The following is a 26,788-nucleotide window of genomic DNA, read 5'->3' on the forward strand; positions in this document are numbered from 1 at the left end:
AGACTACAGTGTTTAACCTAACCTCATTGATTTTACATCTGTATCTCATTCTTTCTAGGCCAAAAGTCCTAAATCTTAACAATACCAAGAAACTTATTCTGAGGCTGTATTCCATAACACACACACACACACACACACACCCCCACCCACACACCCAGTCTCAAAATACCTACACCAGCATTACCATCAACAATATGATGTCTAATAAACAATTTGAGATGTTTTGCAGCTCTCTCTCTCTTTTTTTTTTCTGGTCATAGTTTATACCTTGCTTGGGTGTCTAGTAACCTGCTGATAAAGTTTGTATATTTCTCCCTGCCCAAATATCATACTGAATTGCAATCCCCATTATTGGAGGTGGGGTCTGGTGGGAGGTGACTGGATCGTGGGGGTGGGTTTCTTATGAATGGTGTAGCACCTTCTTCTTGGTGCTGTCCTCACAATAGTGAGTGAGCTCTTGTGAGATCTGTTGTTGAAAAGTGTGTGGCGCCTCCCACTCTCTCTCTTGCTTCTGCTTTCCCACGTGATGTGCCTGCCCCTGCTTTGCCTTCTGCCATGAGTAAAAGTTCCCTGATGCTGCCGGGCGCGGTGGCTTACGCCTGTAATCCCAGCACTTTGGGAGGCCGAGGCGGGTGGATCACGAGGCCAGGAGATCGAGACCATCCTGGCTAACACGGTGAAACCCCGTCTCTACTACAAAATACAAAAAAAATTAGCCGGGCGCGGTGGTGGGCTCCTGTAGTCCCAGCTACTTGGGAGGCTGAGGCAGGAAAATGGCGGGAACCTGGGAGGCGGAGCTTGCGGTGAGCCGAGATGGCGCCACTGCACTCCAGCCTGGGCTACAGAGCGAGACTCAGTCTCAAAAAAAAAAAAAAAAAAAGTTCCCTGATGCCTCCCCAGAAGCTGAGCAGATGCCAGTGCCATGACTGTACAGTTTGCAGAATCATGAGCCGATTAAACCTCTTTTTTTTTAAAATAAATTATCCAGTCTCAGGTATTTCTTTATAGTAATGCAAGAACAGCCTAGCACATGTACTGTATTTTAAAGTCATTTGAAATAGCTCTTGGCCAGGCTCAGTGGCTCATACGTGCAATCCCAGCACTTTGGGAGGCTGAGGCGGGTGCATCACTTGAGGTCAGGAGTTCTAGACTAGCCTGGCCAACACGGTGAAACCCCGTTTCTACAAAAAATAAAAAAATTAGCCAGGGGTGGTGGCACATGCCTGTGGTTCTAGCTACTCTGGAGGCTGAGGCAGGAGAATCGCTGGAACACAGGAGGCAGAGCTTGCAGTGAGTCGAGATCGCACCACTGCACTTCAGCCTGGGCAGCAGAGTGAGATTCATCTCAAAAAAAAAAAAAAAAAAAAAGGAAATAGCTCCTATGTGGTTATGCCACCAATTCCATACAGTGTCAAATTCTTCTATTTCATTTTGGTTTTTATCTTTAGGAATTTAAAACATTTTAATTTCAAAATTGCATAAAATATTTACATAGTCCCTAACTCAAATCTATAAACCACGGTGCATTTAGAAAAGTCTAGCTTCTATTTCTGCATTTTTTTTTACCCTATTATTTCCCCTTCCATTTAAAAATAGTTTTGTTCTTCCCTTCCATTTTAAAACATAAGCAAATATATGTTTGCTATATTCCCCTTTTCCAGATAAGTTATGCGAACTTTTTTTAAAAATAGACTTTATTTTTTAGAGCAGTTTTAGGTTTACGAGAGAGTTCCCATATGCCCTCTACCCCCACACATGCATATCTCTTAGGATGAACATCCCCTACCAGAGTGGACCATTTGCTACAATGGATGAACCAACATTGACACATCATTATCATCCAAAATCTATAGTTTACGTTAGGGTTCACTCTTGGTGGTGTACATTCTATGGGTCTGGACAAAGGTAAAATTACATGTATCTACCACTATAGTATCGTACAGAATAGTTTTACTGCCCGAAAAATCCTCTGTGTTCCAACTATTCATTCTTCTCTCTCTCTAACTCAACTATGCAAACTTTATAAACCTTTTTTTTAAAACCCAGCAACCTGGAGATCACTGCAGGCTATTGAGACCTCCCCCATTTCTTTTTATACTTAGAGTCCTCTGCAGTGTATGCAATGTGTGGCAGTATAGGTTACTCCATCTCTGTGCATTTAACTGGCTACACTACACAATTGCGTTATACGGATACAAGATTTATTTTGCCAATCCCTTATTGTAAGTTATTTAGGTTTTTACAGAAATTGTTTTTGCTCTTATAATCAACACTGAGATGAGTTTTAAATATACACACATTCTGCTTGAACTTCTGACTATATCACTAGAATGGGTTTCTATCTAAAAAGTTACTGAGTACATCACACAGCTTTTGCACAAACTAGGCCAAAACTTACTGACTACCACATTGTTTACCTCACAGTTCTGGGGTCAGTAATTTAGGTTGGCTTCATCTGGATGGTTCTTACAATCTAGACAGGGCCGAACCATGCATTTGTAGTTAGGGGCTAGATGGGGCAGGGGCTAGCTTGTTTAAGCTGGAGGCAGCTAGGACAGCTTGTCTCTGCTTCATGTGGTCTCATCTTTCAGCAGGCTGTCACTGGCTTGTCACATTAGAGTTGGACAGGGTTCCAAGAGAGCAAGCAGAAGTGTGCAAGGCTTAAAATTGGCACATCCTCATTTCTGGTGCATTCTATTGTCTAAGTCAGTCACAAGGCCAGCCCAGATTCAAGGAGTGGGGAAATAGACTCCATCCTTTGATAAGAGGAGCTATATAAATGACATCCTAACACAGGGAGGGGCAGAGATGCAGGGCCAGTTTGAAAGCAATCTACAACTTCAAGTCAAAGAATATGAACTTTTATAAGCTCCTAGTATGTACTGGAATGTTTCCACTCTTTTATTTTTTATTTATTTATTTATTTATTTTTGAGATAGGGCCTCAGTCTGTCACCCAGGCTGGAGTGCAGTTGTGCTATCTTGGCTTACCACAGCCTTGACCTCCTGTGCTCAGGTTATCCTCCTACCTCTGCTTCCTGAGTAGCTGGGACTACAGGTGCACATGCCATCATGCCTGGCTAATTTTTTTATTTTTCAAGAAGACAAGGACTCACTACATTGCCCAGGTTGATCTTGAACTCCTTAGGCCCAAGCAATTCTCCCGTCTCGGGCTTCCAAAGTGTTGGGATTACAGGCGTGAGCCACTGCACCAGGCCTTCATTCTTTTATCCTCTTTTTTCCCATATGACAGAATTTCATTCAGTGTAAATAGGCTGCCCTCCATTTCCATCTGGGCATAAATCCCTAGGGGCAATCATGAGTATTAATAAAATTATAGGAAGTATGCACTTGGAGCCTCACTTGCCTGCAGTGCCTATGAGGTGAATCCATGCAATGCACAGCTCAACAAATTCAACCTCAACAAATTCAACCTGGTTGCCTAACGTGGGTATAAGGATTCCATTTTGCTCGTGGCCCAGTCTGGTAGACCATATTTCTGGGAAGGTAGTATCAGTATTTGGATTTGATTTGAATCAAATTACAATTACTCTGGAGCTACTCCAGGTTATACCCCAATATTCATACCGTCTCCACCTTCTCTTCTAGCTCCTCATGGAGTGATCTGGATCAGAGTAGAGGGACTCTCCAGCTGGCAGAGCAGAGGCAGCAGTGCCCTGGGAGACAGGGGAGTGGATTCTACCCCGTCTCTGCTACTTTCTAGCTGATATGGTTTGGCTCTGTATCCCCACCTAAATCTCATGTTGAATTGTAATCCCCAATGTTGAGAGAAGGACCTGGTGGAAGGTGATTGAATCATGGGGGTGAACATCCCCCTTGCTGTTCTTGTGACAGAGTTCTCATGAGATCTGGTTGTTTGAAAGTGTGTAGCACTTCCCTGCTTTGCTGTCTCTCTCTCTCTCTCTCCTTCCTCACTATGTGAAGATTGTGCCTACTTCCCCTTTGCCTTCCATCATGATTGTAAGTTTCCTGAGGTCTCCCCAGCCATGCCTCCTGTATAGCCCGCAGAACTGTGAGTCAACTAAATCTCTTTTCTCCATAAATTACTCAGTCTCAGGTATGTCTTTATAACAGTGTGCGAACAGATTGATAGACTAGCTTTGTGTCATTAGAGAATCGTAATCTTTCTGAGCCTCAGTTTCCTCATCATCTGTAAAATTGAAAGAATAATCCCTACCTCATGGAGTCGAGGTGAGGATTTGATGTAATATGGTGTAATATAATACAGTAAAAGAACCCCTTCCCTTTACTCCCACCTTTAATATTTGAGGACAACTCCTAGCTGGCAAGAGGAGTGGGAGAAGTAGAGTAAATCTTCCGTTAGGCCTCAAGTGTCTCAGACCTCTCAAGACACAAGGACCAGGGCTTCCCTTTGTCTAAGCATCTGGCTGGTGGCAATGAACATTTTATAGATGTAAGTAGTTGCTTTAAGGAATTTCAGCAATGACATAGCTCAGGTCAAAGATCTAAAGAACACGGTGCGCAGACCTGTGCTGAAGCTGTGGCTGGCCACGCTACTTCCTTAATGTAGATGAGCGTTTGTGCAAGACCTCATCCATGGAGGCTGCTGCCTCTTCACAAACCCCACCTTCACCACTGCAGGCTCATGCAGGTGTCAAGTGGCACCAGGAGAGCAAATTTGTTTGGTTAAATGTCTGACCTGACTCATCATTCATAGCTTGACAGGTTTCTGAGCTTGCTTCAGACTTGACTTGAAAGAAAAAGGTGGGAGCTGGCAGAGAGGAAATAGGATCCTTTTATTACAGAACACTTTCCTGAGGGGTTGTTTTCTTGAATGTTAATCCAGACCCAGGTTGTTATTCTAAAGGTGCACTGGAGCCAAACTTCAGGATGGAGCTCAGCTGTTAACCCATTAGTGACTCACCCAATCATGGAGACCCAGGGATTTGTGTGAGGGCTGAGATGCTGCAAGACCTGCTGATTGGGAGCCAAGGATTCTGACTTTTCTCTGCAGACTGAAGGTTCCCTTTCGTCATTTGCCCTTCAGACCTGGAATCCTTGCTTATCAGTGGGAAGTGGCTGTCTGCTGGATCCCATTTGATATCCCTGAGCCTGGGAACTATCTGGTAATGAGTTTCATCTGGAACTAAGTCTGGACCAATATGGATTGTCATTTGCATGGGGTGTATGGTGGCTACACTGAATGCCAAGTGAAATAAATGTGAAAGCAAAAACACAGGCCCCACCAGTGAGGGTCAAGGGATGTTACTCAGCAAGGTTAGCAAACTACAACACACAGGTCAAATCCAGCCTGCTGTCTGTTTTTTATAAATAAAATTTTATTGGAACACAGTCACGCTCATCTTTTTAAATGTATTGCCTATGGCTGCTTTTGTGCTAAAGTAGTAGAGTGCAGTGGCTGTGACAGAGACTGCATGACTGACAAAGCCAAAAATGTTTACTACCTGGCCCTGGGTTAGGAAAATGCTCACCAACCCCTGGGTTAGATGCACCCTTCCAGAAACACAACCCCTTTCCTACTGACCAGCCCTGTGAACATGCTTTCTCTAGCCAGTATCTAACCTGAATGCAGGTAACGGCTTGGCCTCACCTGGTGCTGGGCCCACGGCCCTTCAGAGGCTAGCAAACCAGTGCTTCCACAGAAGGCTCAGGAAGATGGGGTGGAGGGTGTGGTGGTTTTGCTGGGCAGCTCCTCTCTGCTGTTGACCCTCACTGGATTCATCATCTAGGGTATTCTAGTAAGTAATGAAGAAACAAAGAAATTCCTTCGATCAGGGCTATATAAATTTCCTAGGGCTGCTGTAACAAAGTACCACAAACAGACTGACCTAAACAAAAGGAACTTATCATCTCAGCCGGGCGCTGTGGCTCACACCTGTAATCCCAGCACTTTGGGAGGCCGAGGCAGGCAGATCACCTGAGGTCAGGAATTTGAGACCAGCCTGGCCAACATGGTGAAACCCCGTCTCTACTAAAAATACAAAAATTAGCCGGGCATGGTGGTGCATGCCTGTAATTCCCAGCTACTCAGGAGGCTGAGGCCGGAGAATCGCTTGAACCTGGGAGGTGGAGGTTGCAGTGAGCCAAGATTGTGCCATTGCACTCCAGCCCGGGTGACAGAGCGAGACTCCGTCTCAAAAAAGAAAAAAAAAAAAAAAAGAAAGAAATTTATTATCTCACAGTTCTGGAGGCCAAAAGTCCAAAAATCAAGATGTGGGCCGGCCATATTCCCTCTGATAGTGCTAGGGAAGGATCTGCTCCAGGCCCTTCTCCTGGCTCTGGTAGTTCCTTCGTTTACAGATGATGTTGTCTTTGTTTCCATTGTCTTCCCTCTGTCTCTGCATCCAAATTTTCCCCTTTTTTAAGGACTCAGTCACGTTGGATTAGAGCCTACCCCAAACACTTTATCTTAACTAATTACACTTGCAACGATCCTGTTTCCAAATAAGCTCACATTCTGAGGTACTAGGGTTTAGAAGTTCAACATACGAATTTTAGAGGTGGTGGGGGGGCGGCACAATTTAACCTAGAGCAGGAGCTCTGTGTCACTGCAAGGCCTATGTCATACAATAACACGAAAATCTTATGACTGCGATAAAGAGAAAAAAAATCTGTAACATATGGCTCAATAGGTGATTAAACTTCTATTCTGTACAAGCTACCATGCTCCATTCTGACTCATTTAAACTTTATGAGAATGCTTTGCAAATGAGAAAATGAGTCCCAGGGTGTTTAATTTCTCAAACAGTAGAGCAGATTTCAAACCCTGGTCTGCCTGGTTTTGAAACCCTCTCCCTGTTCACTAGGCCAGTAGTTCTCAAACTATTATCCTGGAACCAGTGATATCAGGATCACCTGGCAACTTGTTAGTAATGCAAAGCTTCAGGCCCCACCTCACACATACTGAACCAAAAACTCTGCTACAGTAGCAGAAGGGGACTGTGGCCAAAGTTCTGGAATCCATGAATTGGGCCAGGCCTGAGAGCAGGCAGGTTGATATTTATTAGCTACGTAAGTGCCAGGCACATGGCTGATTGGCTTCATTTAGGCTGTTTTATATGATTGTGGTAGGCAGAAAATGGCATCCCCAAAAGGTCCAAAACCTAATCCCCAGAACCATGAAGTTGTTCGCTTACATGGTAAAAGCGTCTTTGCAGATGTGATGAAATTAAAGATCTTGACATGGGCAGATTATCTTCTGTTCTCTAAGGGGCCAACAAAATCTCAAGGTCTTTATCAAGGAAAGAGGTAGGGAGGAAAGTCAGTTAGAGAATGTGTGAGGATGCTTACACTGGTGGCCTTGAAGATGGAAGTAGGGGCCACAAGCCCAGGAATGGAGACAGCCTCTAGAAGTTGGGAAAGGCAAGGAAATGAATTCTCCCCTAGAGCCTACAGAGAGGGAGAGCTGCCAACACCTTGATTTTATCCCAGTGAAATCCATTTTGGACTTCTGACCTCTGAAACTGTAAGATAATAAATGTGTCATTTTAATCTACTATGTGTGGTAATGTATTCATTTGTTACAGCAGCAACAGGAAACAGATACACTGTATCTGATTGGTTAATGTGTTTCGATCCAGGCAAATATCCAACTTCAAGCTACAAAAGCCAATGCCCGCAGCAGCCTTGTTCCTGGCAACCAGACCTCTCCACTGCTGAATCAGAAAGCTATTAATAGTCCAAAGACCCACCATCCACGGAGGCCAACTTGGCCTTCTCCAACAAGGAAGCTAACAGGTAATAGCGGTTTCAATGACATGGAGTCTAAACCAGTGGGTCTCGGGCTGTGATGTGCATACAAATCACCTGCAAAGCTGATTAGAATGTAGGTTCCGAGGCTGGGCACAGTGGCTCACACCTGTAATCCCAGCACTTTGGGAGGCCGAGGCGGGCAGATCACGAGGTCAGGAGATCGAGACCATCCTGGCTAACACGGTGAAACCCCATCTCTACTAAAAATACAAAAAAATTAGCCGGGTGTGGTGGCAGGTGCCTGTAGTCCCAGCTACTTGGGAGGCTGAGGCAGGAGAATGGCGTGAACCCGGGAGGCAGAGCTTGCAGTGAGCAGAGATCGCGTCACTGCACTCCAGCCTGGGCGACAGAGCGAGACTCTGTCTCCAAAAAAAAAAAAAAAAAAAAAGAATGTAGGTTCCGCTTCAGAAGGCCTGGCATTCTTCATTTCTAACAAGCTCCCACCGGGTGATGTTATTGGCTGTCAGGGGCACGTGCATAGCAATCCATGGATGCCTACTCATCAGAGACCACCACCTCCTCAGAGTCCCTCTGCATTTACGGTGAGGGCTTTCAAAATCGGATGGGTCGTCAGCCTCATCTGGGCGCCTGTCAACAAAGGGTGGACTCCATCCCGGGCCTGCAGAACCAGGAATCTACAAGTCTATTGGGCGCCTCCATTCTGAGGCCAATGGTTTATGCACAGGTGTTTGAACACAACTGCTTGAAATCACAAAAGCAAACAACTCCTCAACAGATCACCTGCACCTCCATTCTGAGTTTGTGCAGAATCAGTGCCATTATCTGAAATATGAAATACTTATCCCCTGATCACTCCTCTTTCCTTCTCATCTTAGGACCTCAAGCACTTCAAAGCCTGAGCGAACCCCCCAGAGAAGGTGACTTGGCCACAGAGGGAGCCCCACAGAGACCCCTGCGAGGCTGAGCAGGGGGACACTGAGCTCCCACTGCAGGGTCAGGGCCAGCTAAACTCTATGGCTTCCTTGCTTTCTGGATCCCAAGCTCTCACCTCCAGCCAGACATTATTAGTGTGAATTCCACCTCCTTTTGCTGGGGAGGGCAAAGTGCAGCAGCCTGCAGGTACAATTTACTCCAGCATGGGCTCATAAAACACTGCAAATGAAACTTCAAAGGCCGTGGGCAGCCACTGCCCATGGGTCCACCTTTCTCCAAACCCTCGTTAGCCGCCCACCCTTGGAGTTCTCCTCCAGGGTGATCTCAGCTCCCTTCCCTACCCCACCCTCCATTAAGGCTTCCATTAAGTAAGCTGGTTTTATGACATCAGCGGTGATTAAACTGACCTGATTTCTCCCAGGCTGGCAGAGTCAAGAGCCCGAGTCAATAGGAAACCAGTTCCAAGGGCCTCAGCTAAGCCACTCAGAGAAAAAAAGACCTGAGCTTTATTCGGAGAGGAAAAAAAAAAAAATGGTTTGCAGCTGCAGCTTACCCCGCATGACACTGCACAGAATCCCAAAGAAATAGAGCGGGAGAGACCCAGCCGTGCCTGTAGCCTGCCCCTCTCTCGGCTTGTGGCTAGGATTAGGGAAATGCTCTGACCTATACACATGGACGGACATTTGCTCAAAAGAGTTGGTATGACTAGCGCTATTTCCCTTGGGGACAGTGGCAGCCTCCTGCCAGGTCATCTTGTTTGCTGGGCTTACTCTGGGATTTGCCAGCCCCATCCTTCCACCTAGGTCTCCTCGGACCCACCACACTGCCTCTGGCTTCTTTTTTCATGCTTTGTCCCACACCTGGAGTAGCTTTTTTTTTTTTTTTTTTGCCTTATCTAGTAAACTCCTACTCATCCCTCAAAACCCTGCTCAGGCTTTGATTCGTCCAAAAATCCTTCCTCCCCTCACCCTCAGCCAGAATTACTTTCATGCATATAATTCCGTTTGTTCTGGCCTCAAAGTGTGGTCCCTGGACTGGAAGCTTCAGAATCATCTGGAAATGTGCTAGAAATGCAGGCTTCCAGGCCTCCCCTACCACTCCTTTACAAGTACACAAGGTTAGTGCTTCCGTGGAACACCCATCTCTATAGCATCCTGTGCTTTTCCCCTTTGGCACTGCTCATAACTGTCATTCTTGGATTCTTTGTTTAATATCTTCCCCCCCACCCCCTCCGCCATAGATGAAGTTCCCCAAGACCCAGATTGTGTTTCTGCTCCTGCATCCTTGGTGCAAGCCAGTGTCTGCAACGTTGTAGGGGCACTTCCCCTCTGGGCTCATCATCCTCAGCTCACGTGCTACTTCATCCTTGCCTGCAAACCTCCAGGTCCTACCCATGGTTTCCTTCCATAAGCATGGGAAGTTGCAGGCAGCAGGGCTCTGGCAGCCTGACCTGACTTGCCAGAGCTTAAGACCTGGCCTGTGTGGGTTAATGATGAAAGCGCTGCCGGGGAGTTTCCACGTGGCTATTTTATACATCCATCTCCAATGCCCAAGTCCCATTGGATGCCCCCTGCTTTCTTTTGGTTCCTGGGCACATAGTGAGTGCTTTCATTCCTGACTGTAGGTTTCCTGACATGATCTGGTCAGAATAGGGGAATTCTTCATGATAGGTGATTCGCTGTACAAAGTAGTGCTTTAGCAGCTACTGTGTGCCAGGCAGATTCCAGGTGCTAAGGACAGAACTTCGAACAAACAGTAAAAACTCCAGCCTCCTGGGGCTTACATTCCACCATATGTCCCTGTATTTGTGTTCAAAGAACAGAGTAATGTGTTGCCAGTAAGTAACATTTTCCTGGACTTTAGAAACTGCATTCCCTGTGAAAGTGAGCGGTGGGTTGCTCTGGAGATGTAGCCTGTGTCTCTGAAAAGTTGTCAAAGTTTTCCCTAAGGATTCTAGGAGTCTATCCTTGAGGTAATACCTCAAGGATTCAGTAAGTCTCTGGTTTCTAGGGTGTGGTATTCACAGTGGTGACAAACATTATTGTAAGAGAATGTTCTACCCTTGAGAATTCATCTGGGGATGGGAAGAAAGCCAAAAAGCAAACTGCTTTGTTCTCTAGTTTAATCTGCCTGTTACATGGTCTCCTAGAAGCCTGTATCCTCCTCAAAGCACTTCATTGTTTATATGACTATTAGTTTTATCTCTTCCCTCCTCTTTCCTCTCTCTCCTCTCCTGGTTGCCTTCTCTCCTCTCCTCCTCCTCCTCCTTCTCCTTCTTCTTCTCCTCTTCTTCATTCTCCTCCTTCTCCTTCTTCTCTTCCTCCTCCTTCTCTTTCTTTCTCCTTCTACTTCCTTTCTCCTTCTCTCCTCCTGTCTCTCTTGTTCACTGATTATTTCTGTCATGCAGCATGTGCCTACACATGCTGGTTTTCTGTAAAATTGGGGGATAAAGGTAGGGAGTGAATCTTGAGATTATCTTTAGACCTGCAATGCTTGTGCATTTGATATTTTTATTTTGGGGCAGAGGAATTTTTTTTTTGGAGATGAAGTCTCGCTTTGTCACCCAGGCTGGGGTACAGTGGTGTGATCTTGGCTCACTGCAACTTCCGCCTTTCAGGCTCAAGCGATTCTTCTGCCTCAGCCTCCCGAGTAGCTGGGATTACAGGCATGTGCTACCATGCCTGGCTAATTTTTGTATTTTTAGTAAAGATGGGGTTTCACCAGTTTGGCCAGGCTAGTCTTGAACTACTGACCTCAAGTGATCCACCTGCCTCAGCCTCCCAAAATGCCAAAATGCTGGGATTACAAGCTTGAGCCACCATGCCTGGCCAGGCAGAAGAATTTTATTTTTGAGATTTATGACCTAATGCAGCCCTTACCAATATTCTTAACACTCTCCTTTTAAGTTTTTGAGTAAGCCTGTTTCATTGCAAGTCATCATTGCCAGCTTCAGGTGTTTGACCCAAAGAAGGACATTTGTATTCCGCTTTGAGCTACGGCTCTACTTAATTAAGTAATCTTAAGTAGATGCTCCTGCCTCACAACGCCTCCAAGCATCTTCCTTGTAAAAGGAGTTGATTGGTCTGTGTGATTCCTTAGGCCTCTCCAGCTCTACAGCCCATCCCCATTCAGCCAGAGGACATGGCGCTTCTTCGAGGTCTCTGCCAGGACATTAGTAGGCAGTGGAAATCTTCCACCAAAATTCAAGGGGGATTTTGAATATCAGAAGATGGAAAATGAGAATCAATCCATCAAATTTATTATTTGTTATTAATTAAGGGTGAAAGAAAAGAGTGAAAGTACTGACCAATATGCATCTGTGATTTCAATCGGCCATGTTGTCACAGTCTTCTGTTTCTGTGGAAAATTAAGATTTGCCTTTATGTCAGCTGCTGGGTACTTGGGCAGACAATGTTGTAGAAGGAGAAAAGTACAGCTGTTTTGGTCAGTGCAGGTTTGAATAATGACACCTCTGTTCACTACCTAGTGATCTTGACCCGGCTTCTCTAAGCCTCAGTCTCCTCATCTGTAAAATAGAAAGAATACCTATCTTATTGTGACTATTATTAAAGAAATGAAATTGTGTATGTAAAATGCTTGGCACACAGAAAGCACTCAAGAAAAGCTAACTTATGGCTGGGTGTGGTGGCTCATGCCTATAATCCCAGCACTTTGGGAGGCCAAGGCGGGTGATCATCTGAGGTCATGAGTTTGAGACCAGCCTGGCCAACATGGTGAAACCCTGTCTCTACTAAAAACACACAAAAAAATTAGCCAGGCATGGTGGTGTGTGTCTGTAATCCCAGGTACTCGGGAGGCTGAGATAGGAGAATCACTTGAACCCAGGAAGGGGAGGCTGCAGTGAGCTGAGATCATGCCACTGCACTACAGCCTGGGCAATAGAGCAAGACTGTGTCACAAACAAACAAACAAACAAACAAACAAACAAACAAAGAAAAAACAAAAAAAAAAAAAAGAAAAGCTAACATTTCTACTGACTCTTCCTAGCTGATTTGTGAAAACAAGGTGATGGGCCAATTTGGAGAAAAATATGGCTAGACGCTGGTGACCTGACTTCACTTAGCCAAGTCTTTTATTCACTGGCCATATTGTCATCATCTTACTTGTGTTCCAGAACTGGTTAATTGTTACAGTATAGTCCCAGAGTTTTGAAGGAAAAAAGTGGGAAACTTGCTGCAAAGGCAGCCAGATCTGGCCCCACTCTCCAGCTCCCTGCGGTATTTTAAGTCAGCATCTCAGATGAGGATGATGGTCACCATCCTATCACCATTTACCATGTTCCTACATAGGCACTGTCTCATTTCATTCTCAGCCATAGCAACTCTGTGGGATGGTGGATTACATGTTGTCATCTGGTGAGGAAATTGAAACTCAAGGAAGTCAGATGACTAGCCCCCATTCACACTGCTAATCTGTGGATGGAGAAAGAGTTGAACACAGCTCATGACTCTAGATCCAAAGAGTCTTTTTGCCACTTCATGTTGTCAGGCATAAAATAATGATTCTGTCTTATTTCTGAATATTTAACTTATACGTAATTTCACTCTCACGTTTTCACTTCCTTACAGAATATCTGCTTCTTTCAAGAAGTATTTTAAAGATCAATGCTGTCATATTCATTTATTTTACTGTAGATCAAATTCTATGGTAACAAATAAGATTACCAGAAATCCCCAGGTATGTCTACATACGTATATATGTATGTGCGTATGCACATGCATATACATCTTTTTCTTTCGAAATGCTCTATCCAATAGCCCAGAAATACATCCAATTTAAAAGAAAAATAAATGCATTCAATTTAAAATCCCAAATGAACTTGCTCAATTTTGGGGGGAGCGGGGTTGTGTTGAAATTTAATTTCTGTGCTATTTGGGATTCATGCTACTTCTCAGAAGAGACACAGTTTTCCAGTAGAGATAAACGACCTCTTCCAAGAACAATGGAAATGAAAAAGGGGTGGGGGTGGGGTGGGGAGTGCTGTGGGGAGAGGGGCAGGAACCACAGATGAATTGAAAAGAGAAGAGTTATAAGCAGGTTGGCTTCCTTTAAAAAGATGGGATAGGGTCTCCAAAAAATAGATAAAATAAAAAGTTAGGCTATCTATTGGACTATCCTTCAAAGAGCGGCTGTGACTTAGTGTAAAAGCAGATTTTTAAAAAATATAAATACAGTGAGTCACAAAATTCTCTCACCAAAACCAAGATATGAAAAAAAAAAAAAAAAAAAGAGTAGCTTCTATTTTCTTCAAAACTGCTCTGAGCTTTGTGTAAGCCTCACTCCCTGGGGAATCCAGGAAAACTTAGAATTGCCAAGAAGCAATATTCTGATCTCTTCTGATTTAAAGTCTCCTTTCCATTTAACCATTCAGTCTATTCTACTGGGTATCATCTGGTGGGGTATAAGAAGTCTCTTTAGATAAATAATGTTTTCAGAGCATGCCTTTTTCTTTCCTTTCCCAGGATGGTGCATACCATGGGGGATGAGGGGGTCTCTTCCCTCATACTGTGTCTGGACAGACCAGCTCCTTGGACTAGTGACTGCTGAGTGAGCCTGGTTCTGTCTGGCTTCTTGAGAAGCCACATGTGCTGACCCTACTGCTGGAGCCCATAGTCCTGATCATTTCTCCTGGCTCACTGTGGCCTCTCTTGCCACTCCCAAGTTTTTGCTGGTCCACTTGTTTCCTCAGAAGCTCTGGGTCCTCTCTCAGGGACATGAGGGCTCCTTCGGTTGTGAGTAACAGGAAATATGGCCTTGGACTCATCCATTCATTGCCTTCCATCACCTCCACATCATTACTCTTCAATGGTGTTAAACATGTCCTCAAACTAAAGCCTACAACCTCCTTGCATGAGTCCTGGAGAAATTCTCATCCATTGTCTCATCCCAGTATCTTTTATCTCCCCCAGAGAGTGGATGTTTCAGAAGCATCCCACCCTCGTCTTGAGTTTTCTTCCCTGAGCTGCTGTCTCTGACCTACTTTCTTTACCACCATCTCCCCTTTTCTCCCCGTCTTGGCTCATAAGTGAATGGGGTATTTTCTCTGCACTGGGAAAGAAACTAGATCAGAGTCTTCTAAGCTTGAATCTGATATGTATTGGGAGTTAAGGAAATTCAGACTGGTCTTCAAGATTACTGTCTTGATCACTAAATGTCTTTTGAATCTCAAAAACTGCATGTTCTTTTCTTTGAATTCATGCTGATAATCTTAAACCTGAGACAAATAGATGTCTATGGCAGAAATTTGAGGAAAAGCAGTATATTAATGAATTTTTTTAAATTACAAAAAATTAAATTAAAAATAGAAGAATATGTTCTTATTACAAATATTCAACAACACAAACATATATAGTAAAAAGAAAAATTCTGTCTTGCCTTACACCCCATCCTACCATCATAACACCCCATCCTACCATCATACTTTCCCCTCCAGATATAACCACTATTAACAGTTTAGGGTATACCCTTCCAGATTATTTTCTATATGTTTATATACATATGTATGTGAAAACTAAACAAAGGTGTAGTTTTGCTTCTATTTTTAGTGAAGTGACAATGACACATAGTCTTCTTTTACTTAACAATATGCTTTGTAACTCATTCCCTATCAGTAGGTATCAGTCAACTTCACTTTTAAAAACTGATGCGCGGTAATCCATAGCATGGATGGACCATTATTTAGTCAACCATTTTCATGATGTTACATTTACATTATCTTACAAATTTTGGCTTTTATAAACGGTGACACCCTTGTTTACATCTCCTTGTACAGTAGTTCAAGCATTGCAGACATGTTTGCTTCATAAGAACCTAATGTGGAAAGTGATGGCATTCCATATCTGTCCTTTGACCGCCTGTAAACATGAAAAACAATGCTGTCAGGAGCGCCATTGCCAGAAGCTGAGCTTCTGCTTTAATTTTGGTCATTATTCTTCATTTTTATCACTTAATCAGCTCCCCTGAAATGGCAGAGTTTTCAACTTAAATTTTTCTTCTTTAAAAACTTCCTTTTCTTTTTTTTTAGAGATGGCATCTTGCTATGTTGCCCAGGATGGTCTTGAACTCCTGAGCTCAAGTGATCCTCCTGCCTTGGCCTCCCAGAGTGCTAGGATTACAGGATGAGCCACCGCACCCAGCCATCAACTTATATTTTTCTCAATCAAAAAGTACCACAGTATAGATAGAATAAGGCAAATTCCATGTGTTAATCAATATTTATCGGTATGGACCTGTTTTTAGTATCATTATTGCAGAGAATAAAGTTGAAACTTCCAGTGCATCATCCTCAAAACTGCAGAGTGGTCTTTTAGTGGGTCGCAGAGTCATGGCAGTGGGTTCTCTCAGTGGTGGTCATGCAGGACAGCAGCATGCCCAAGTTACTGCCATTGTGATGAAGACATGAAATGCTTGCTTCCCTGCACTGTACAGGGCCTCAGTGGAGAACAAGCTTGTGGCTGCAGGCACAGCACAGCTCAGGTGCCAGTTGTCTTGACACGGGTTTGTCGCTACCCAGTTTAGTGATTTGCTACTGGGGAGACTTCATGCCCTCCTTTCTGCTTCCATTGCCTTTACCACCTCCAGCTAAACTATATTCTTTCTCTCCTAGGTCACTGGATAGATGGTCCCTTTGGATCATGTGCTCATCACTGGTCCAGTCAGCTGTGATCAGAGGAGCAAGACTGTGAGATAAGGCTTGAAACCTAAGGAATTTCAAAGAGGGGGCCATGATGGGCATTCAGCGGCGTCTCAGGAGGGGGCAGAGTAACTAGCAGGTGCTTTGCATGCTGGTCTGGTGTGTCTGGAAAAGGCATCCCGCTAAAACATTTGTCAGGAAACTTCTCATCAGCATTTCCAGCATGCAGGAGCAACCGAGAGAGCCACTTAGATACCATCTGATTATAATGTGTTTCTCAGAGAAATAAATAGCCCAAATGGAAGCACACTTCTGGTTGTCAATTTTTTACAAACACCCTGGAACTCAATGACAGTTCTCGAGGATCGATATGGTCTGGTGACAGTGAATTGATTGTTCCAGCAGAGATCTTTAATGAGATTGTTCACACTATTCAGGCACCACCATCTCCAGCAGATTACAATGACAATGGCGGGGCCTTGTGAATATAGAAAGCAAAGCAGCCTTCCTGCTCATTTCTTTTTGAAAGCACTAACCCCTAGCAGCAAGGCCTTCTTGTTAATTAGTTGTTAATTATTGGGACAACTCGTGAAATGTTTATTAAAGAGCTGGTCCAGTGGCAAAGAAAAGAACCCAGGGCAAGAGACTGAATTGAAGGGTAATAAAAGGAACGAATACGCTTTTACACAGTTCACTGGCACCAAGGAAATTCTAGCAACTCACTCTTCTGGTGCAAGAGGAGAGGTACTGTAGAAATGCATAGCAAACAAACTAGAATGGATGAAAATGTAACAGACACATAGAGCTAGAAGGAACCTCTATAATCATCTTCCCTTATTTTACAGATTGGGAAACCCAGGTAACAGTGCATAGATGAATTGCCTAAGGTTCTGCTTCTAGTTGGTGTCCTGTGAATCAGTTCAGCCTAGAGAACTCATCACTACCAGGCCCAGTTGAAGGTGAGTGGTGGGGCATTTGGCTTAGACCTCCCATTAAAAAGAGGCTCTATTCTGGTGTTTTTTCTTTATCCTCAAATGACATGTATGGTCTATGATGTATATGGTCAAAGCAACACACTTACAGGCTATGACATACATGATCAAAGCAATAAACCCACAGATTTAGATTGTCTTTCATGTAACTTTTAACCTATATCCCATGACTGTATAACCAGACTACACCACCTTTGAAACATTATAAATGAATACTTCAAAAACAAATTCCATTATTGTGTGAACAATTATATTGTGTTGTCTACTTATTCTTTTTTTTTTTTGCTATGAAAAGTTAATTTGTTATGTGTATATTTACAATATACCATAGTTTCTGTTATCTTGTTTTGGCATTTAAAATTTTTTTATCTTCTCTTCATTTAAAAAAAATATTCTAAAATCTACAAAAATAGAAGCAGCCCAGGCTTCTCGAAACTCTCAGGGCTCTTGTTCACTGCTCTATATGCTCTCATTGTAGCATGTCACTTTCATAAGTAATTTAAGTTGCCACAATCAGGTTGTAGCTTTCATGATGTTACATTAACATTATCTTACAACTTTTGGCTTTTATAAAGGATGACTATTTTTTTTTAAAAGTAGGAGATTCTGTGTTGCACATCTGTAAAGCTGTCATAGGAACCCAGAACTTTGCTACCCATCTCCTGGGAGGTGTAGACAACCTGGACACCAGTCCTGGTAAATTCTTAGGGAAGAGCAGTTAGTGTTTTCATTCTCTATACTAGCCACACCGATTTATTTGGGTGGCTCTGAAATATGCCTTCAAGTTCATTCTTATGCACAATCATCTTTTAACTTAATACAGTTACTTAATATAGTTGACTCAGTATAGTAAACTTAATACAGTTAATTTAATATAGTTTACCTGCAATATAGCAGGTAAAAAAATCAGAGTAGGGGTAAATAAAGTAAAGCATTTTTATTCTCCCTTGAGGAGTTGCTGTAAAATGTTATCTTTTCATTCCTGCTTTCTGCTTTCAGAAGTGATTTGGAAAGTATTGCTGGATGATGCCACTTTTATACTGAAACTATGTAGGTTCTATGCAATCTATGATAATTGAAGAAAAAGATAGATTCTGTTCCTTAGGAAACCCTTCAGTCCCTTACACTGGCCCTGTTACGTAATGCCAGGCGTGCAGTCTTACCTGATGCAGCTAGTACTTCTCTCTGTCTCATTCCTCTCCCAAGTCACACTGTAGTCTCAATGGTTCTCAAACTTTAGTCTGCATGAGATCACCTTGCAAACTGGTATAAAATGTGGAACCCAGCCTCTCTCGCAGAGATTCTGATTCATTAGATGTGGGGCAGGGCCGAGGAATCTGCATTTTTAAGAAACACTGCATTTTAGTGTTAGGCATTTTAGAAGCACCCTTGGGAAACTCTGATCTGCCCGCATTTTCTTACCAGTCCCTTGACTGGTAAGTCCCTTGACATGGATGAATGTTTTTGCACCCATCCAAGGGACCTGGTAAGAAGCATCTGAATTACAGTCTTTATCTGTTTATTTGGGTGACTCACTCCTGGGATCCCTGGGTAGATGCCCCTCCTCACTTAGCCTGACTCCCAGGACCTGCCTCCACTCCCCTTGCCTCTGGCAGGGAGAACAAAAGGAGCCTGGAGAAGGGCAGACCCCCAGCAGCATAATGCCTACCAGTGGGACCTTCCTTCTAGGCTCACTGCATTGCCTATGAATATTTTTTTAGAATAGATTTAGAAAAAACCCAGGCCATTTGGGGCCAGTTCTGGTGATTCTGGTTTATGATCAAGTGGGAGAATTACTGTTCAGGATCAAGCTACATATAACTATAACACACATCACAGCTGGCATTCTGGCTTGGGTCATAAATGCATCCATGGCATTAGATGCAGCGTTTCAAAAATACTCTCTGCAGTGATGGTAGATATCACAGCCAGGCTTCCCTGAATGAACTCACAGGTTGCTTACAACTTGCTCTTGTTCCAACCAGTTGGGCAGCCATTTTTATTGGCTGAGTGTCTCATTGATTCATTGGTACTCTGCTATGCCAGTTGTTAAATACTTGTACTACTGGAATTAATATATAATTTTTCTCCTGAAGGACAAAACTCCTGTGAATATCTCAATTCAGAATGTTTCTTAAAAATCTAATCTTGTGAACTAATAGTCAATCTTTGCAAATGACATAAGTCATATGACTCACATTCTAAGTGAAAATCTACTTTAAGCCAGGTTAATATTCGTCCTACATTTATTCCAGGTATTAGCTTATATAAGCATGAAATCTCTATGCTGTTTTGTCTACTGTTGCAAGCATTCACTTCCAAAGTATGCATAAGGTTGGAAATTTAATACTCCCAATACTCCAGCAAAAAGATGCCTTTAACTTTCTTGGCCACATCTTTAGCTTGGTTTCCTACAGATGGTACTCTGCTGATTCATTTCCTGATGGTGCACTCAAGTTGATTGTTTTATTCTTTCGAAGAATGTTATAAATTGCAGTTTGCTTAGAGCTGAATGATGATGGGGTGGGCTGGGGTTTACAGTTGAGAAGCACCACTTTAGCTTATAATAAGACGCATATAATTTCAATTCACGAAATAGGCTAGGGAAGTATTTATAAATAATTATATGTCTGGATGTGTTTGTATATATAGTTACATTTATTTTTAAGCATACATAGAATTTAAATTAAATATAAAAATATTCATACATATAGTAATGCAAAAAACCACTATACCATTAAAAAATTTTTAACTTAAGTTCCAATTCTGGGGATACAAGGAGTGGTCAATTCTCAGTTATCACCACACCTGACTTATCAGTAGAACACTAGATACAACTGATACATCCTTCCTTCATTTTGCCGCCAGACATTACTTGCAGTTGGCTTTCCTTCTGCCTCTGGAACTGCACCATCTATTAGTCACCTTTGCTTGTTCCTTCTCTTTTGACCAACCTCTGAGCATCAGAGTGAGGAGGGTTTAATCTTTGGACCTTATATGTAGCTATACTCACTTCCTAAAATTTCAGACTTGTGTGTCCAATTACCTAGTTAAGTTTCCATTTGGATGTCTAACAAACATCTGCTGAGTGTGTCCAAGGCAGAACTCTTAATTTATTACCCCTCATCCCAACCTCACCACTCCTATTGTTTTTCCCATCATAATAAAAGGCAATTTCTTTATTCTCCTTGTTTAGGCCAAATCCTCAAAGTTATATTTGACTGTTCTTCTTTTCTCATACTCCGTATTCAATCTGTCAGCAAATCCCATTTTCCTTTGAAAGGGCTCTTCCTTTGAAATATAATCTGCCAACCTCACCACCTCCTTCACTTTCCTGGTCCAAGGCTCTGTAATCCCTCTACTGTATTATTGCCATGGCCTAATTACTGGACTTCCTATCTCTCGTCTCTCTTAGACTTTTCTCAGCACAACGACCAGACTGATCCTCTTTTTTTCTTTTTTGACAGAGTCTTGCTCCGTTGCTCAGGCTGGCGCGATCTCGGCTCACTGCAAGCTCCGCCTCCCGGGTTCGCACCATTCTCCTGCCTCAGCCTCCCGAGTAGCTGGGACTACAGGCGCCGCCATCACGCCTGGCTAATTTTTTGTATTTTTAGCAGAGACGGGGTTTCACCGTGTTAGCCAGGATGGTCTGGATCTCCTGACCTCGTGATCCGCCCACCTCGATCCTCTTAAATTTTAAGTCCAAACATGTCACGTTTTTGCTCAAAACCCTCCAATCGTTTCCCAAATCATTCAGCACAAAAACCAAAGTCCCTCTAATTACTTATAATACTCTCCCCCAACCTACCATCCCTAACCTCATCACTAATACTCTTATACTTAATCATCTGCTACAGCCTACAACTTCCTCTGCTGTTCTCAAACATCCCAAAGATTTTGTCACCTGAAGGTCTTTGCATGTTCTGCCTCCTTGTCCTGAAAAGCTTTTCCCCAAGTACCATTTTGTCTCTGCCTTCAGATTTTTGATCAAATGTCACCTTGTTCCCAAAGTTTTCTCTGACCATGCCATTTAAAGTACGATGCTCTACTCCACCCCCTGCAATCTCAATGCCTCTGTCCTGCTTTAGTTTTCCTTTGTAGCTGTTATCATCAACTGACATAGAGTTTGCTTATGTATTTTGTCGTTTTCTGTCTCCTCACATTAGGAACTAGGGTTCGTGAGAGTGGGGGTTTTGTAGGCTTTGGAAATTAGTATTTCTTTAGCAACAAGAACAGTGTATATGGCAGATACTCAATAAATCCTTGCTTTAAAAAGTAACAGTGTGTCATGATAAAAATACATAGGCACATGAATGAAATATAAACACAATGGTATCCATCTCCAATATGTTCTCCAATGATCTTTACCTGCTGCTAAAGAATTAGTGTAGTCCTCCTCTCCATTGTATCAGGGTTAATCTGTGTAACCAATAGATTATGTAATGTTGTGTGACCTGTGAGGCTAGATTGTAAAAAATAGTACAGTTTCTATTTTGTTCTCTTGGATCACTGACTCTGAGGGAAGCCAGTGACAATGGGGACACTCAGCAGCCCTGTGGAGTGGGTCATGAGGCATGTAATTAAGACTTCCATCCAGCCAATAGCATTTTGCCAGCCATGTGAGTGAGTCATGCTGGAAATGGATTTGCCAGCCCCAGTAAGCTTCAAATGGTTACAGATCTGGCCAACATCTTAACTACAACTTAACCAGAGACTCCAAGCCAGGACCACCAAGATAAGCTGTTCCCAAATTCCTAACACAGAGATTGTATGAGATTAAAAAGAAGTTTATTGTTGCTCTAAGCCAGTAATTTTGACTAAATTTGTTATACAGAAATAGTAATTAATATGGATTTTTGTACCTAAATTTTATACCTGGAATGCTGTAACAAAAATCAAAATGTGGGAGAAGCTTTGGAATTCTTAGGATCCAGAAGAATTTTAAGGAGAACATTAAGTAAAAAACTGAAGGACTTTGAAGAGACTGATAGCAGAAACCCAGTGTTCTTTGAAGAGGCTGCCATTAAAAGCTTAATGAAAAGTAAGAAAAATGTTATTGGCCATGAAAGAAAGGGAATCCTTGTTATGTAGTGGGAAAAAGTTTAGCAGTGCTGTCACCTGTGATAATATTAAAAGAAGGAAATTCACCTATTGAATTGGTGAATCTAACTAAGGAGATTTCCAGGCAGAGTACTGAAGGTGCCCCCTGGTTAAGTCTTGCTTCAAAATGTGAGTGGAGACAAATAAGCTAAAATAATAGCTCTTAATTTAAAGTAAAACCCACGAATTTCTGGATTTGAAAATTTCTAGCCTTTCTGGATGTCAACTGATACTAACATATAGCAACGACTTCTGGGCAAAGATGAAACCCTTTTTTTTTTCTCAGGGAATCATGGTATAAAGATGAAACATACAATGTGACTGTAAAATACTGTGTTGAAGATTCAGAAATATCCAAGACAGTGTCTCCTTAGAGAATTGTTGAGTCAAACAACAGGGCTTCTAACAAGCTTAAGGGTGATATCCCTGAGCAGTCCCGGCAGAAGCCCAAGATATAGAAATGCTTATCTCAAAAAGATTTGTAAATGCGGCCTTTGACTAATGTAGTAAGCATCAATAATATTTAAAGGAGATCCACAAAATTTTAAAAGAATAGTATTAGCAAAACTATCTCTAGCATGAACTAAAAGAGACAGGAACCATGGAGAATTATTCTCAGGACTTCACTCCCAATCAAGGAACTACCAGAACATGTGCTGACAAATTTCAGAATTGTTATGTGCCAGGGACTCCTGTGTGACTCTCTTTCTCTCCTACATGGTTATTTTATTCCTAGGCTACCATTGTAGATTGAGTTTGTTGGAGAAGCATATAACTTATTTCTTTAGTTCACAGGCTTTCAGATCAAGAGTAACTCTGCTCAAATAATTGGACTTAAAAAGCCTCATTTGCACATGGACCTGATTTGGATAATGAGCGTCTGGACTTTGAGCTGATGCTCTGATGAGATGAGAGTTTTGGAAAGCTTGAAAGGGGATGGGTATATTTTGCATGTTAGAGTGCATAAATCATTGACAGCCAGAAGGTGGACAGTGATAGGTAATCTCTGATGGCCATCAGTGATTCTTTCTTCCTAGAAATTATGCTCTGTGTTGTCAGCCTTCTTCCAAAATGAATGGGGCTTAACTATGTAACTAATGGGACATTTTTAAAGGATGGTATGTGACTTCAGTGGCTAAGTTTTTAAAAATTTGTGGCTTCTACAGGGATGCCCTCTCTCACCACTCATTCAACATAGTGTTGGAAGTTCTGGCCAGGGCAATCGGGCAGGAGAAAGAAATAAAGGGTATTCAATCAGGAAAAGAGGAAGTCAAACTGTACCTGTTTGCAGATGACATGATTGTATATTTAGAAAACCCCATCATCTCAGCCTAAAATCTCCTTAAGCTGATAAGCATCTTCAGCAAAGTCTCGGGATACAAAATCAGTGTGCAAAAACCACAAGCATTCCTATACACCGATAACAGACAAACAGACAGCCAAATCATGAGTGAACTCTCATTCACAATTGCTTCAAAAAGAATAAAATACCTAGGAATCCAACTTACAAGGGATGTGAAGGACCTCTTCAAGGAGAACTACAAACCACTGCTCAATGAAATAAAAGATGACACAAACAAATGGAAGAACATTCCATGCTCATGGGCAGGAAGAATCAATATTGTGAAAATGGCCATACTGCCCAAGGTAATTTATAGATTCAATGCCATCCCCATCAAGCTACCAATGACTTTCTTCACAGGATTGGAAAAAACTACTTTAAAGTTCATATGGAACCAAAAAAGAGCCCACATTGCCAAGACAATCCTAAGCCAAAGAACAAAGCTGGAGGCATCACACTACCTGACTTTAAACTATACTACAAGGCTACAGTAACCAAAACAGCATGGTACTGGTACCAAAACAGAGATATAGACCAATGGAACAGAACAGAGCCCTCAGAAATAATACCACACATCTACAACCATCTGATCTTTGACAAACCTGACAAAAACAAGAAATGTGGAAAGGATTCCTTATTTAATAAATGGTGCTGGGAAAACTGGCTAGCCATATGGAGAAAGCTGAAACTGGATCCCTTCCTTACACCTTATACAAAAATTAAGATGGATTAATACAAAAATTCAAGATGGATTAAAGACTTAAATGTTAGACCTAAAACCATAAAAACCCTAGAAGAAAACCTAGGTAATACCATTCAGGACATAGGCATGGGCAAGGATTTCATGACTAAAACACCAAAAGCAATGGCAACAAAAGCCAAAATTGACAAATGGGATCTAATTAAACTAAAGAGCTTCTGCACAGCAAAAGAAACTACCATGAGAGTGCTCAGGCAACCTACAGAACGGGAGAAAATTTTTACAATCTACCCATCTGATGAAGGGCTAATATCCAGAATCTACAAAGAACGTAAACAAGTTTACAAGAAAAAAATCAAACAACCCCATCAAAAAGTGGGTGAAGGATATGAACAGACACCTCTCAAAAGAAGACATTTATGCAGCCAAGAGACAAATGAAAAAATGCTCATCATCACTGGTCATCAGAGAAATGCAAATCAAAACCACAATGAGATACCATCTCACACCAGTTAGAATGGTGATCATTAAAAAGTCAGGAAACAATAGGTGCTGGAGATGATGTGGAGAAATAGGAACACTTTTACACTATTGGTGGGACTGTAAACTAGTTCAACTAGCCATCTTTGAAAACAATCTACTACAAGTAGAATTTGCCCCATTCTCACCTTTTAATTAGTAGATTATCACGTCATCATAATCATTGTTTTGTACTAAGACAAATTATGAAATTAAAACCAAATCACTTTAAAGAAATACTTAGCATTTTGAGGAACACATTTATGATTAACATATCACTTTTTTCCGGCTTTGGCTTAAAGCAAGTTACATAGTTGGGATTCTATTGGATTCTTTCTTGCTCCCTGGTTCCAAAAGACACCATAGTAATACTCCATACTCTTATAGCTTTAGGCTACTTGCTGTAAGAGATAAAAAACTGTTTTCCCACTTTCAAATCACTCACCACTCTCAGTACTTTACTTCTGACACCAGATATATGGGGAGTTTTCCCCACACACTAAGAAATTCTCCAGTGAGCACTAACTGGGTTTCCTACAATTTAACTCAATCCTGACACTATGTATCTGGAGTTAGGGTCAGAACCCACAGGTAAAGGGCTCAGTCCTGTAAGAGTGCCCCCCACCCCTCAAAGACATCAATCACACATAATAAGTTGTCACATATACTTCTGACTGAACAGTTATAAATCAGGGTTCCCATATCCTGTTCTCATATTTGAAGAATTTGTTAGAATGACTCATGGAACTCAGAGAAATACTTACACTTACTGGTTAATTATAAAGGATATTACAAATGATACAGAGGAACAGCCAGATGAAGAGGTATATAGAACAAGGTATGAGGGAAGGGGTGAGGAGTTTCCATACTGTCTCTGAGGGCACCATCCTCCAGGCACCTCCATGTGTTTAACAATCCAGACATTCTCTACATTCTGTCCTTTTTTTTTTGAGATGGAGTCTCGCTCTGTTGCCCAGGCTGGAGTGCAGTGGTGCAATCTCGGTTCACTGTAAGCTCTGCCTCCCAGGTTCACGCCATTCTCCTGCCTCAGCCTCCCGAGTAGCTAGGACTACAGGTGTCCACCACCACACCCGGCTAATTTTTTGTATATATATATATTTTTTAATAGAGAAGGGTTTTCACCATGTTAGCCAGATGATCTCGATCTCCTGACCTTCTGATCTGCCCATCTCACCTTCCCAAAGTGCTGGGATTACAGGCGTGAGTCACTGTGCCTGGCCTGTCCTTCTGTTTTTTTATGAAGGCTTCATTATGCAGGCATGACTGATTACCATTGGCCATTGGTAATTAAGTCAATCTTCAGCCCTTCTTCCCTCCCTGAAAATTAGGGTGGGGTGGGGCTGAAAGTTCCAACCCTCAAATCACATGGTTTGTTCCCCTGGCAATCAGCCCTGATCCTGAGGTGATCCTGAAGCCCACTGAGTTGCCTCATTAGAACAAAAGATGCTCCTATCAAAAGATGCTCCTAAAAGGGATTTAGGAACTCTGCACTAGATGCTTCTATCACTCAGAGAATTACAAAGTTCTTAGGAGCTCTATGGCAGAAGCCAGGGTCAAAGACAAAATATTTAACAAAAGATTCTCCTAGCATTCCTATCTAAAAAGACTTTAAGTGCTCTACATCAGGAAGTGGGTGCAAAGACCAGTATATATATTTCCTATCATTTTCACATTCGCCTTTAATTAGAATTCTGTATTGCAGAAATTCACACACATACATATGCTCACTATGCTGATATATGTAGAGTCCAATGAGAATAACAATAATTTCAGAAATGTCTGATTGCCAAAATCAGATACTATTTTTCTTAG

At 42.3% G+C, this 26,788-nt stretch overlaps 1 long non-coding RNA gene across 1 annotated transcript; it reads left to right on the forward strand.

Moving 5' to 3' along the window:
- Positions 1–9,075: 9,075 nt before the first annotated feature.
- Positions 9,076–16,611, forward strand: LOC134758242 (uncharacterized). The gene is made up of 3 exons (XR_010133214.1): positions 9,076–9,182; positions 9,670–9,765; positions 16,276–16,611. It is a non-coding gene; the product is annotated as an uncharacterized lncRNA (long non-coding RNA).
- Positions 16,612–26,788: the final 10,177 nt, after the last annotated feature.

This window comes from Gorilla gorilla, chromosome 3, assembly GCF_029281585.2.
Source record: "Gorilla gorilla gorilla isolate KB3781 chromosome 3, NHGRI_mGorGor1-v2.1_pri, whole genome shotgun sequence".
Taxonomy (NCBI): Eukaryota; Metazoa; Chordata; class Mammalia; order Primates; family Hominidae; genus Gorilla; species Gorilla gorilla.